The sequence below is a fragment of the Chroicocephalus ridibundus genome, chromosome 1 (genome assembly GCF_963924245.1).
Source record: "Chroicocephalus ridibundus chromosome 1, bChrRid1.1, whole genome shotgun sequence".
Taxonomy (NCBI): Eukaryota; Metazoa; Chordata; class Aves; order Charadriiformes; family Laridae; genus Chroicocephalus; species Chroicocephalus ridibundus.
In genome coordinates, this window is record NC_086284.1 from 181,191,765 (window position 1) to 181,205,745 (window position 13,981).

Consider the following 13,981-nt stretch of genomic DNA (forward strand, 5'->3'; position numbering starts at 1 on the left):
AAAGACTTAGAACTGACAGATTCTATGCATTTCTCATGGAGGCAAAAAAGAAAATAGCGACAAAAAAGCCAAGAATTAAAGAAATTGGCACTTCCTACTCTAAAAACCTCATTTCTGTATGAAATAAGTTGTAGAACTAGTTATAACTTCAGTAACTTCAGCTGAAAACTCAAGGTGGGGTGCCAAGACAATAAAGTGAAACAGATACAGGGAACAAGAAGTTTCTGAAAAAAAAATCTGTTGCCATTTGTATAAGCAACAGAAAACAGGGGATTTCAACAGGGAAATGGCAGTTTACTGTCAGAGTACTGGTACTATCAACTCTCTTTACTGTACTCCCCCTCTGCTAGAACACACGAAAACAGGGCAGTTGTTTTACTGGCGTCTGTTCCACAATACTTGTGCGGGCATACAGCAGAGAGAAGATCCTCAAGGGACGTTAATGCAACTCTACAAAGGGAATGAAGCTGGTTAAGTGATAATCAGACAGGCAGTAAAGCAGGTTTGGAATTCTAGCATCTTAATTCATAGAATTCCCCGACAGGACAAATATTTTAAAAAATGCAAAGAACGTCAGTATTATTTTTGATTAAAAGCTCAGAACAGTTTAAGAGAAAAAAAATATATAAATTTTAACAGTTTTTCATTCTTCATTGGTATTCAATAGTCACCACAAATTCACAAGACACATACTTTTTAACAGTAATTAGAACAGGAATTTAAGTAAGATTAAGCAGGTCGGACATCAGCTTCACAATGAAGAGATCTGCTATACTAAAATACTTCTTCTCTGTCAAGTGTTATAGCTTCAATATCAACATGACATACTTTGTCACCACCGATGCTTGGTATCACTCCTACCCAGTCAACACCTTTTTTCTACAAACAACAGAAAAATCAGATGATGGACCAACAGAGCTTAACCTGGAAAACAAACCAGGTCTTAAACAAACCAGCCAAAGCCAGACAATTGCTCTCACTAAGGTCCCACTTGTGAAGCAGAGATAATTGTTCCCAGTATTACAGAAATGATATAAGGGTTTCATTAACAAGGAGCATCTCAGAAACCTGATATGTTGATGAGTCCCCTAAGAAGTTATAAAAACAAAAGAAAACCCTTGGCAGAGTAACATGCAGACCTTTTTTTACACTGAAATAAGGCGATAACCATTTTTCTGAATTACACCCATTGTAACTAGTACGTTAATAGCTGATACTCCTCCCAAGAAAGAGTCCTCAACTGTTCTTCAAGCCAACTCCCTGCTACCACTTACTGAAAGCAAGAAAAGCCATTTGCCCATGTGGAGGACAGATATGTATTTGACTGCCAACATCACTGCAAACAAAGGGTCTACTTTTTGGTACTTCACAACAGACAACCATGTGTTACACTGCAAATTCATCTGTAAGCTTCACTATGCTCCCCCTTTTTAAAACATCTACGCATTTAGTTGCACACCAGCCTAGTGTGACATTGTCCTTAAAAGAAAAAAATGTATATACTTAAGCCTCCTAAATGGTAAGACACAGTTAAAATAAAATAGCCTTAAATAAAGTGGCACACTAGAACAACAGCTTCTGTACAGACAGACAAACATCTTACTCATTTTGTACAATTTAAAGCCTTTTAATTCACACGTAAACTGCATCCCACTGCTTCAAAACCTTCGCTGAGTTTCTTGCATTTGCCAAATCAGGAACCTATATAAGGAGAGGTGGTGGTGAGAAAAGAGAAAACAATGCCCCCAAAGGTCTTAGGGAGGCTTCATCCCTCCAGGGGACATAAAATTGAAGACGGCCAGCAGCAATGGCAGGCCAGGGGTGGTAGCATGGGGATGGGAATGGATGAGTCGGAAACATGAAGGTCAGCTGGGCCTCACAGGCAAGGGAAGGGAAGATGGTTGCTGACAGCACTGCTGAGAAGCAACTCTCAAGCAGCGTTGGGAGGATGGTATCAATGCGCTCGTCAGTGAACAAGTAAGAAGACCACGTGCACGCTATCGCTGGGAGAGTGTTTTTTCCCCTTTCTCCTAATCTTGATGTGCTCCCTTATATCATATCTAAGCCAAGCTGGTATCATTTCATCTGCTAAGTGTCCTCCAGCTTTGTCTGTAGAGTCATTACCTTAAGTACCCTCCAAGCAGTATTCCTTAACAGCTCCTACACGGCCGATTCAGTTGAAGCCAAAAATGCCCATTGATAAGCTTTCTAGATCTGTACTTCTGTAAAATATTAAGACTTATTAAATTATGTATGTTGCAATAACTATTAGGTGGTCTGCATCTGTTCACTGGACACTATCTTTTATTAGTTCATTTGCCATTTAGAAACTTCTGCGCTATATATCAGATGGAGATAAAGCTTACAAATCAAGAGGAAAAAACCCAAACTCAGTAATTCATATATGGTTCATGATCTCAGGATTTAGATGTTTTCATGACAGCAAATCTCTTCTACTGTGGGAGAAGAATAAAAGATTAACAACTAAAGAATAGGACTACTATGACTTTTTCTTTGCTTACAGCTGAGACTCTCGGTCAGGAGACCAGATTTCTGCATCTGTGCTTCAGCTAAAAGAAGGGTAACCATTGCTCCACCTGGGATGTTTTCACATTGACATTGAACTCACTCCTCTTTCCAGGAATACTGCAGTTATCTTTTTTCCCCCTCTTTTTTTTTTTTGCATAACAACTGATACCACTAACTTTATAAGACAGCAGCACTGCATACCTATTCCCTTCTGGACACAGCCAAAACTCTCATGTTTGGCTAATCTAAAACACTGTATTTTAAATAAGCACTGGTTTCCCAAGCATTTCCTGAAGTTAAGCACTATACAGTCAGATGTAGATCACGATTAATGGAGTAGCAACAGGAATTATTTTTTTCTCTCTTTCCTTAGTCAGATGGAGTTTGTTGACATTAAGTAAACCAGTACTAGACCCATTTCTACTCCAGCTTTTGCCACAGGAGGGGAAAAAAAAAAAAAAAAAAAGTATGTTATTTGGGGTTATTTTGTGTTTAGGGATCACAAGATAGAGGACAACTGAAAGAGAGCACAACTGTTTTTTAAAGATTTATCTAGCAGTACATTCACACATACGGTATTCAATGTAAACTGCTGACTATTTGTCTGAAGTATCTTCAAGGAAGAGGTAATAACACTATTTTTACTTTATGTTCAATTTTAAGAAATACAGGCCTCCTTTTGGTTTGGGTTTCTTTTTTTTTTTCCAAAGGTATTCTAAAAACAGAAATAGCTGAGAATATTCTGGCCAGAAAAGTCATTCTGCACACACAGCACATCAAACATCTTGTCTTACATTAAAATACAACTGGAAAATTCAAAACATTAAGTAAGTTTAATATATTGAATCCTTGAAGAGAAAGAAATATTTACGAGCTGCCACAACTTCCTGGCAGCATACTTGCTTCTCAGTGACTCTCCTTCTCCAGACTAACGGTACGTTCTGCAAAAGCAGAAACATTTCCCGAGAGCACAGACAGGTTAAAGTTAAATTCATGTATGGCTTTTTAGCATGTCCTCCTAAAACTTACTTAAGAGAGTCTGTGACTCTTCAGGGCAGTGCAAAAATGCAAAGTTAAAATTAAAGACTTCTATTCTTTGGTTATTTATTTATTATTTTTTTAAATGAAAGCCTTGAGACACTTTAGGAAGCATGTTTCTCAAAATATTCCAGGGCCTGTTTCTTGTAACCTTCTGACTACGCAGCCAGGCTATACTGTGATTACAGCTGTACTGGGTTCAGCCATAAAAGAAAGTATGACAAAACAACTTTGATGTTTTTACATCATATATAAAGAACAAGGATACTAACAGTGTCAAAAAAAAAAAAGGAGAAAAAAAGAATGACTGGATTTATTTTAAAGATAATGAAAAAAGTACCAGAATAGAATTATTTAGGACTTTAAACTGCTGAACTGCAAGTCTTCATTGATTTTTTTACTGTTAATTGATGTTAGTAAAGAATTTTCAGTTAGATGCTATTCCACCCTGGAAGAGATAAATTACAGACTTCAAAATCTCTACCATGCTATCACAAATACAATCACCAAGTAAAATTAAGAAGGCAGTAAATGCACCTATCGTAGCTTTCCACTGTACTAATCTTCCACACATTTAATTTAAACCTCTTCAAATAATTCTGTTTTCCATTAAGGTCATCAGAAAATGAATTAATCTAGCTATGCACTCTCTCATTTAGCAGGTGGACTCCAGTCAGACTCCTACACTGTAAAACTTTGGCTCAATACATACTATAAACTTTGTTCAAATATCAGGAACTGAAATAACATGTCATTTTTCATTTTAAAGAAACTCCCCTTTGAAGTGACAGACTTTATGCCACAACATTTTAAAATAGAGCTACCTCAAATTGGCAGTCTAAGCTCAGACTGCAAGTGTTGCTTAGACCTGGCCCAAGTCCCAGACATGGGATGGTCCCCTCCATCTCATACCTTCCCCACAGTTTCTCAGAAAACAGCCACGTGTATTTAGAGCTCTAAGCAGGACAGCAATGCTTAGTGCCCCAACAGCCTGGTAAAACAAGCAACACAGCATTACTTTCCCTTATTCTATTCTCATTACAAAATAAAAGAGTACTTTTACTGAAAATGGGACAGCTCAGTCTTCAGCTAATGTATATAGTCTTGCTCACAATGAAAGTTTTGTAGCTGGTGAAGTGCTTGCAAATGCAAGACCTCAACTTTCAGTTTTTCTTTTCCTACAGCTGATTTCATAAGGTACAAAAGTTATACCACCAGCAGCATTACTACGCTTTCATCTAGAGTTGCAATAGCAAAACATTCAAATCAATTTTAATCTAAACCCATTTTACCAGTATTGCAGATGGGGAAAATACAGGGATTTAAATCATTACACCACAGTCTGAGGCCAAATTCTTTCAAGTCTTCTCAGGGTCAGCCAAGTCCTGGAAGAAGTTCTTGCTTCTTGAGTGATACAATCCCTTCCCCACTCTCCACCCACCCTACGCAATCTTGAAGCAGGGCTCTTAAAAGTTTTGCTTTTAAAAAGACACATTGTTCCAGCATTAAATCTTGTTCAGGAAAGACAGAGAAAGACTAATTTCTTTACCACATTTTCAAAATGTAAAATACATTTCAGAGAACTATATTTATCTATATATTAAATTAAAAAAAAAAAAGATTCGCACTCAAAATCCACACAAATGCTTTAAAGGCATGGATGTCTTTCTCTGACCATCAGGCTGGTAAGAATATGAATGGTGATACACTTCATCATGAACGTATATACTGGATAACTGGAGGCAGTTACCTGTTACATAAATTCATAGCCATTCTTAAATTAAACAAAACATCACCCATATAGTACAGCTCTTTTTCAATGACAGGAAGTATACAATAACTAGTTATCAAGACCTACAAATTCCTTATAGTGACGGCATATACATCATACATCAAAAGCCTTCTACTTATTAACAGAAAAAAACTTGATGAGATTGCTGGATCACCCACATCTAAGTGAAATGCAAAAAAAAAATTCAGTCAGAGGTGCCTTTTTTTTTTTTTAAGGAATCTGAACTTAAGCAGTTATCAAGCAAGTTCTGCTGCAGACAAACCATCTGCCTCCAAAACTGGAGATTCCTGGAAGGAAGGATCCATTAGCACTCGCTGCTTCTAAAGTACTGACCAGAATTTTGTTAAGCAGCTGCAAAGAAATGTCTAGATGACTCAAAATAAATACCCGATGAAAGCTTTGCAAGCAGAATAAGGCAAATCAGATATAATACCGATAGTCGGTAGAAAGCAGTTTAAGACTCAAAGTGTTCTTTGAGAATAGGAAGGTTGTTTAGGATACTCTAAAATTAGTTTAAAAGTGACAGCAAATCATTTACAGGGAGGGAGGAATACAAACACATAACTATGATCCACTACAGTTACAAAAATGTGATGGTAAACAAGTTTTTTGGATTCTGAAGTGACAGAGAGAAGCCTTCACTGGACAATTTTTCCATTGAGGGGCTGCATAGGAAGATTTTATTATTTAATTATTAATCAAAGATTCACTACAGTGTGAATCATCACTGAGGAGGATTTTCACAAAGCATAAGGTTTCACAGCAGCGAAGTCTACTGTCCCTGTCCTGCTCCTGGCTGGCTTGTTAAATTTTCAGCCAGTTGGCTGCTCTGGTGCAGCTTTGCTACATGGTTACAGCCATGGTTACACCACACCACAGGGGTAGGACAAGGTAACAGCCAGAGCCCCAGTTTACAGTATCTTAACAGCCAAGAAACTGTATCTGAAGATTGAGGAACTAGGAAACGGAGGAAGACAAGCTCCCTGTTGTCCAAATTCACTTTATCGGAAGGATGAATCCCTGTATGATGGACAACACTATTAAGTAAGTATAATATGTAACTGATCACATGCAGTGGTGGATTGAAGCAGGGTGGCCGATACAGCTGCCATCCTAAGTTTTTCCATCGTGCCCCTTCCCCAGGGGCTGCTTGACAAGCTGCAGAACACAAGTAGCAACTGAGGTACCACCTATTTACACCTGGTAGGTTACACTGAAATTCACACGGGATTTGCTACCTGCCCTGTCCAACCATCGCTACAGCAGGTACAACCACCTCTGGGACAGGAGGAAGAACACAGCTGAGGCTGGTAACCACATAAAGCACATCACATTCATCCACAGGGTGCAACTGCCACCCAGCACCTGCCTGTGCTGTTTTCCCTTTATCTGCTCAATTGCCTTTTCATTGGGACAAAAAAAAAAAAAAACAAAAAAAAACCAAACAAACAACAACAACAACAACAACAACCCAATAAACCAACAGGTCCTAAAAGTCTTAAGTACTGTTACCTTCATCCTTCTCATGTCACATCAAGTGTTAGTCCTCAGCCTAAAATTTCAATTAAAAAAAACCAAACCAAAATATTGACCAATGCCTGTTAATTTATGATTCAGGTACTACAATAAGTAAGCTATAAGAAAATAACGCTAAAGGAAAGGAATCTGTCAGAAAGCCACGAAGAACATACAGAGAAGAGATGCATGATTTGAAGTGCTATTTCTTTTTTTTTTTTTTTTTTTTTAAATAAAGATAAGTTTGCTGAACTTTAGATTAAATGCATAGGTAGCCAGCGTGGGCACACATAGCCCTAGTTAAGCTGATAAAACGGAGGAGCTGTAAGTTTTCTTTTGAAAGATAAACTTTAAAAAAGGACTAAAAAGTTTCTATGTTTCAGGTTATTTAGGAACCAAATAATTCTGCAACGATTTTCAGCATATCGTGGCTGTGTGAACTTTGAAAGTATTCTCTGCACCCTCTATATATTCACCTTTCTGGGTTTCCTGTGAAGTCTACAGTCCAACTAATTGAAATGAAACTAGTTTAGGCTTTTTATTTTCTAGGTAGAAAGTGCATCCTTTGTCAGTTCTATTTTCCTCTTTATATTATTGTTTTCCAGTTTAACAGCTTGCTTTCTCACCACCATTCTGACTAATTTCAGAGGAAAAAATATTTCAAATCTCGATTACTTACAGTGATCCAACAAATTTCTACGAAAGAAAAGCTGGTGCTTAGCCTAATAAGGAGAAAAATATGAGTCCCTTTGGGAACTTAGTGACTTCCAACTCTTCTTATCTGATCTTTTGCTCTGAATTGATGCTTCCTAATTTCTTCTCATCAAGAGGGAAACGTGTGCTGTTCTCCGATTCTGAAGTTTCTTTCTGTAAAAACTAATGACTTTTATAATTGTTCTTGCACTTTATATTAAAAGTAAATTTTACAGTTTGTTCCCCCCCTTATGTGTGTTCATAGGGACTAACATATTCTCTGAATCAGGGTCTCTGAAATAAAACTATCTCATTCTTGTTCAAAGCAACAAACCTCTTCTCAAGGATGTAATACAAACAAAAATCCACATCCGAAAACATTCTCACGAAAGCATCCCTCTGTTCTAAGTTATTTTCTAAAACTCCTACTACTAAGGGAAGCAAAATATACATTAGGTATAGTGAGAGGTTTCTGTAAAATTTCTTCGTATCGAAAGTGCTAGAGACTAGAAGAGAGAGACAAGAGAGCCAGAAGAGCGCACAACCAAAGTAGCTTTCTTTCACAAGACAAACCCATCTTAATACTTCAAAAAGAACAGAGCAGAAGATTACTCTCAATAAATGAATGACTTTTCATCTATGAATCCAGTGTTCCAAAACAGGTCTGTCTGGTACTGCTTCATAAAGTATCAGATCTAGTCCAAATTTAAATAAGCAGGGCTGCACTGCCACTCCTGAATCACATGCCTAGGAGCACCCAAGCTATACCAGTCCTTAACTCCCCCTACCCCAGTGTCTGCATCTGTCTCAATGATTTCTGGCTTTAAGAAGTGATCCTATTGCCTGGTTCAGAATAAATAAGTTAATAAACAAGAACAGTCACCTGCCTTCCTTATCACAGCAATTAAGTCAGGACAGCTTTTGTCTTCCCGATACCAAGGATATCTGGAACTGCAACTTCTGAAACTCACAGTTACCAGTCTGCGTGCTCCAGTGCTGCACTTTAGACATTGGCTCTCAAAGCCGAGCCTTCACCTGTGTGAGGAACTGTAATTCCACACTCAGATCTCAGCTTCTTTCAAGCACTACATGGGAAACTGAAGAGAAACACGATTTGCCACAAAAATAATTCTCAGAAACTATTAGTGAAGAGGCATGCTCTCTAATGGTAAACTACTTACCCAGCTTTGCTCTGGGAAAGCCAAAACAGTCTGGAGACTGCCTTGGAAGCAAAAGCAACACACTGATAAATTATTCTGAGGAACAAGAAACCAACCTGTGCCAAGCATAACTTTTTCCCAACCAATTTGGGATTCTGGGACAAGACCTAGGAGCGCACAGGAGAAAAGTTCATATTCGCATTTAAATCCTCAAACTGAAGCCTAACTGAGCAGAACAAACAATACATGACAAATGAAAGGAAAAACTCTTCAAAATTACTTCTGGGACTTTCCACAGCTTACTATTAAATTCAAACACATATTGCCAAAATGTAAAACAGAGTAATCACAAAAGCAAGCTATTCTTGAGGTTTACTGACTCTTCTGCTCATCTTATTTTAATGAATCTTAAGCCTGTCATGACATGTTCCTGGGAACATGTCTATGCTACTTTAACATGCTATTTGGCAAAACCCCAGAGTTAACTCGTGTGTTTTTAACTTCATGTCTTCTTATCACTTTCACTCCCTCCACCCCAAATAATTTGTAGACTCTAATTAACCCACAGTCTGCAGTCCACTGAAATTCCTTTCTAACTCATAGGAATTTAACAAATTTTACTTTTAAAATGGCATAATACCCCACTCAGAAACATCACCTCCTTCCTGCTCTAGTTTTAGACCATAAATATAAAAACTGGCTACATTACATAGCACCACAGTTTGAGACTTGCAATAAAAAACAAAGCCACTGAATTTTTACTTTAGTGATGTAGAGATAAAAATAAAACAGTCCTGAAATTGAAGCTTCCATCTTCAAAGATTAGTTTATTGAATTAAATGCAATGCTATCCCGAAATATCCTATATAATTATTAACAACATACATTTCTGTATGAACAAAACCAAATTGTTTTCGGGTAGTTTTTTTTTTTTTAAGCTTTGCCACTTGAGCTGAAGGAACACTAGGGATTACAAAGAACATTTATTTGCAGAGCAGACTATGTTAACATGAAAATTTTAATCAAGGATTTATTTTGTTTATTTCTTTAAGGTGATAAATAAAATGTGATTGTTATTCACGTGCCAAAATGCAGAACTCACCCACCCAGTGTATAGTACTACTGCTGCAAAATTATGATCATGAAACTTTGACTAACTTTTGTTATGATTACAGAATACTGTAAAAGAAAAGAATATACTGAAGTGTAACATTTATTGCACCACATTTCAATGCATTGAACGTAGTAAACCAACAGTCAACAAAATAAGGATGCCTGCACCCCACCTCCTTTATAACTTATACTAGGTAAGGTATGTTCAAATTTGGGAAAACTATCAGAAAGAACACTTTGTTTACAAACCTTCAAGAAAAATATTTGGAAAAAATCTTAAAGCACATATAAAAGTAAATATACTTCTTTCAATTTTTCGCTACCACACAAATGCACATATGCATCATTAAAAAGTGCCTTGGAGTAAACTCTCAAAGTAGGGAGCACATCGGTAAACTTCAAAGCCACTTCCTTCAACATCTCACCGTTGAATCTACTGCCTGAATATTTGAAAGAGCAAAAACTTACATTTTGATAGCTATCCCACTCCCTTAGAATAAGGTTCTCCTTGAAGAACCTTAAGTGCACTGAAAATAGCTACCTACCTAGACACTGTACTTTTGCCCATTAATTTTTTGTCTCTGCTGAGGTAAGCAAGTTTTGACCGATGACCACTTCCTGTAAATGAAGTAGATTAATAAAACATCATTAGTAAAAATATATTGTTATGTTATAATTCTCACTGTTCCGTAAATGGAAAAAAAAAATAATCCATTTCTGAACATTTTGCATACTGAGTAGTTTTAAAGCAAAATGCAAATGCAATAAAAAGCAATAATCACACACAAACTAAAGCAGGAGTTGTTAACTGTCAAAATTTCATTTTAAAAACAAAATTAGTACTCTTTTGTAGACTTAAGAAAAAAATGAATCAGTAGTAAGATTTTTTCCCCGCCCCAGAAAAAGAAAGGTGTTCACAACATGAACTAAAAGGCTACAGAGATCTAATGTATCCACAAATCCTTTGTCCAAACAGAAAGGCACAGATGTCTTGATTCTGTAAAGACAAGTTATTCTAAAAATAATACAGAAGTAGCCTCATAACAAAGCCACATAAGAAATCACAAATGCTCCCAAAATTATTTTTAGCTGTGTGTATTTTATTCTCTGCTAAACAAAATAAAACTCAAAAACAGGCCGATTCTTTCTATTGTACACCTTAAAGGGAACTTTGCCTCCTCCTTACAAGAAATACAGAAATGCTTCCAAACAACCCTTGGGACAGGAAAGGCAACAAGCACAAACTCACACCCTAACAGTTTTCAGAGACGACTGGAAAAACACAACCAGAAGCTGGGAGCACAGAATCCACGTTTCCAAGTCCAAAGGCGAAGGAAGGACACAAAAAAACATTCCCAACAGAAATTTTGGTTTACTGAAGAAATAATGTGAAGGGGAAAAAAGCAAACAAAAAACCCCCAAAAAACACCAAAAAACAACTGGGAAAGCAGAAGCTCAGACTTCTCGGGATCTCCAGAATCAGTATGTTCTGGCTGTAACTGGTACAGGAAACGAACAACTACATTGGTGAAAAACCACCTCACCCGAGCCTTGAACACAAAGCTAGGACCCTAAGCTAGTGAAGGAACCAGCTGTTGCATGCGATAAAGCTGTAAATTTTTTCTCACCAAAAAACCAAAAGGCACATTCACAGTGTTAGGAGAGATGCCCAGAAGAGGCACAGCACAACCAGTTGTGGGTACTGCAGCTACAGGATAAGACATCACCAAGCATTTTGCAGCACCCCTTCTCACAATACTTTCCTAATGTTCTTCACCTCAGAAGAATGTTAAAATTTCAAAGTAGATTTGCTAAATAATTTGTGTACACTTATTCCACAAAACTTTTTCTTCAGCTTTAAGCAATTCAACAAAAAAACTTCACTGAAAATATCACCAAAACTCTGATACGCTGGGGAACCTATTCAAAGTGATTACCACTGAACATGGACTTCAGCATCTGAAGAAAGCAAATTCCCCAGGCCCACAGCAGTCACCCCTGTGGTCCCCGAGTGATTAGAATGTGACCCCAGTGCCAGGGGTGCACCACACAATCAAAACCACAGTTTGCCAATGGTGGGGTGATGGGAGGAAGCAAAGCCAGGGAGGCTGCCATCTCCCGACATGGCTACACCACTCTGGTGCACACCCAGCATTGTCACATCCCATAAAGAAAGCACAGGACACCAGGCAAGCTGCTGTCCTCCTCCTTCCGCTTCCAAAGGTTGCGAAGGCAATACGCACCACCAATAAAGTCAGCAGACTTTATCGTTCCCCTGGTTCTGTAAAGAGACCAGGCCTCACGTGTCAAGTGCCTACGCCAGAGAATCCAGAGACACTCTCCCTTCACCTGCAGGAGCAAGAGCAATAGCACTGCCCGATGCGAGGACTCGGCACTGCTGGGTACAAGGATGTGTCTTGACAGCTGGTTCCTCACCTGACAAAACAGAAGCAGTACCAAATACCATGGAAAACACATTTTTTGAGGAAGGGATTTTTTTTTTAATTTTTTTTTTTTAAATAAGAACTACGTTTGCTACAAAAATACAGAATTATATCACTGAAGTCTTAGAGGCAGACTGATCCTTGCTGCCTGACAAGGGACTGGATCCTTAGAGCTTCAACACCGTAAGACACTAAAGTTTTATGTTTCCAAAACTCCCTTCTCAGAATGCATCACCCCACACTCAGTAATGCTGCTTTCTTTACTTGCCTTAAAATGTCATGATTTCAGTTTAGCACCTGTACAACTTGACAATATTAAGTATTTCTTCTAACACGGTAATAATTCAGACTGTATTGAGTTTCTTTTATCTCATTAAATTCAGACTTGCTACATATGGAATGGAATAAATATAGGACTTTTATCCAGTCCTATAAATCTATTGGTGGAAACATGCACCATACTTGACACGCAAATACAATAAAATCATAACAGAAATTAGAGCGAAAGGGTTCTAGTCTTTTCCTGAACAGGTATTATAAAGTTAAACTCAGCATAAGCAACTGGGTTTAGGGTATAATCACTAAGTATCATAATTTCACACAAAACTAGACTTTCCCTTTCCCTTGCAAGAAAGGAAAGGACTTGGGTTGCAAAGCCTCTCTAGGCAGTGCCACCAAAGTAACTGGGTTTCAGCTCCTCCCTCTCATCTCTTCATAGGCTCAAGTACAACAAAGCAGCTCTGTGTTCAGTTCCAGCAGAAGAAAAATGTCATGACATAATAACACAATCTTTATCAGGCCAATTCAAACAGCCCTAATGAAATTCTGCAACACTCCAGCCTTGTCATCCCTGGGACAAGGATTAAGAAAGCAAGAGCAGGACCTTAGTCTAGTACCAAAATACGACTTGAGAGCGCCACAGTTAAAACAAACTGAAAATACATACATTTTGTATGAGAAAATGCCAATCTTCATCATTTTGTTACATATGTATATAATGTTATATTAAGAAAACAACATGCAAATACAAATATTAGCCTATTTCATATATACACACAAATTCTATACTGATTAAAAATCACTGTAATTCCACCTCATTACAGGGTTTTTGTTCTCCGTGTTTTATGAGAAATGAGAATTCTTCGGTCCAAAGGCTGTGCATCAAGCTGTATTCTTCTTTTCCAAATTAGATGTTAATTTGTTGATTAAGAATTTTGCAGGAAATGGGAAATTCTCCCTAGCAAAGAGACACCTCATATTCAAGAGAGGCTAGCAGCTGCTACCATCTCCTAGATGGTAGTCCCTGGCTCCTGCTGAGCTTTCACTTCTGCAGAAGGCAGGAACCATCATCTACTCAGTAACACCATTACTGCCTCTTGGACCCATGACAGACCTACCCTACACAGCCCCCCTGAGGAACTTATGCTAGTGTCTGACCATACCAAAAGTCCCTCCAATCTTTGAAAAACCCCTTTGTACAAACCTCATGAAGACCTTATCCCTTTCCCAGAGGGCCAAGAACAGCTCTTCCTCTCCCCCTCCTTTCGCACTCACAAGGCACAACATTGTACTTGTTCCCAGAGGAGAGCAGCTCCAGTTCTTCCACCCTGATCTTCTGGGCCATCTTTGCGAGACCCGTGTTCCTTTTTAGTCCTTTTAATGGTCAATGCACTTCTGTAAGTACAGTACTCCACGCG

The 13,981-nt window shown here is 38.1% G+C and overlaps 1 protein-coding gene across 4 annotated transcripts in view; it reads right to left on the reverse strand.

Annotated features, from left to right (window-relative positions):
- CNOT2 (CCR4-NOT transcription complex subunit 2) overlaps positions 1–13,981 on the reverse strand; it is a 92,261-nt gene that overhangs the window by 47,885 nt on the left and 30,395 nt on the right. For 2 of the 4 annotated variants that reach the window (XM_063322955.1, XM_063322954.1), the window contains one exon: positions 10,386–10,458. The exons of the other annotated variants lie outside the window; for them this stretch is intronic. The gene's annotated coding sequence lies outside the window, so the exon portion shown is untranslated. The remainder of the gene's footprint in view (positions 1–10,385; positions 10,459–13,981) is intronic. 4 annotated transcript variants of the gene reach the window in all.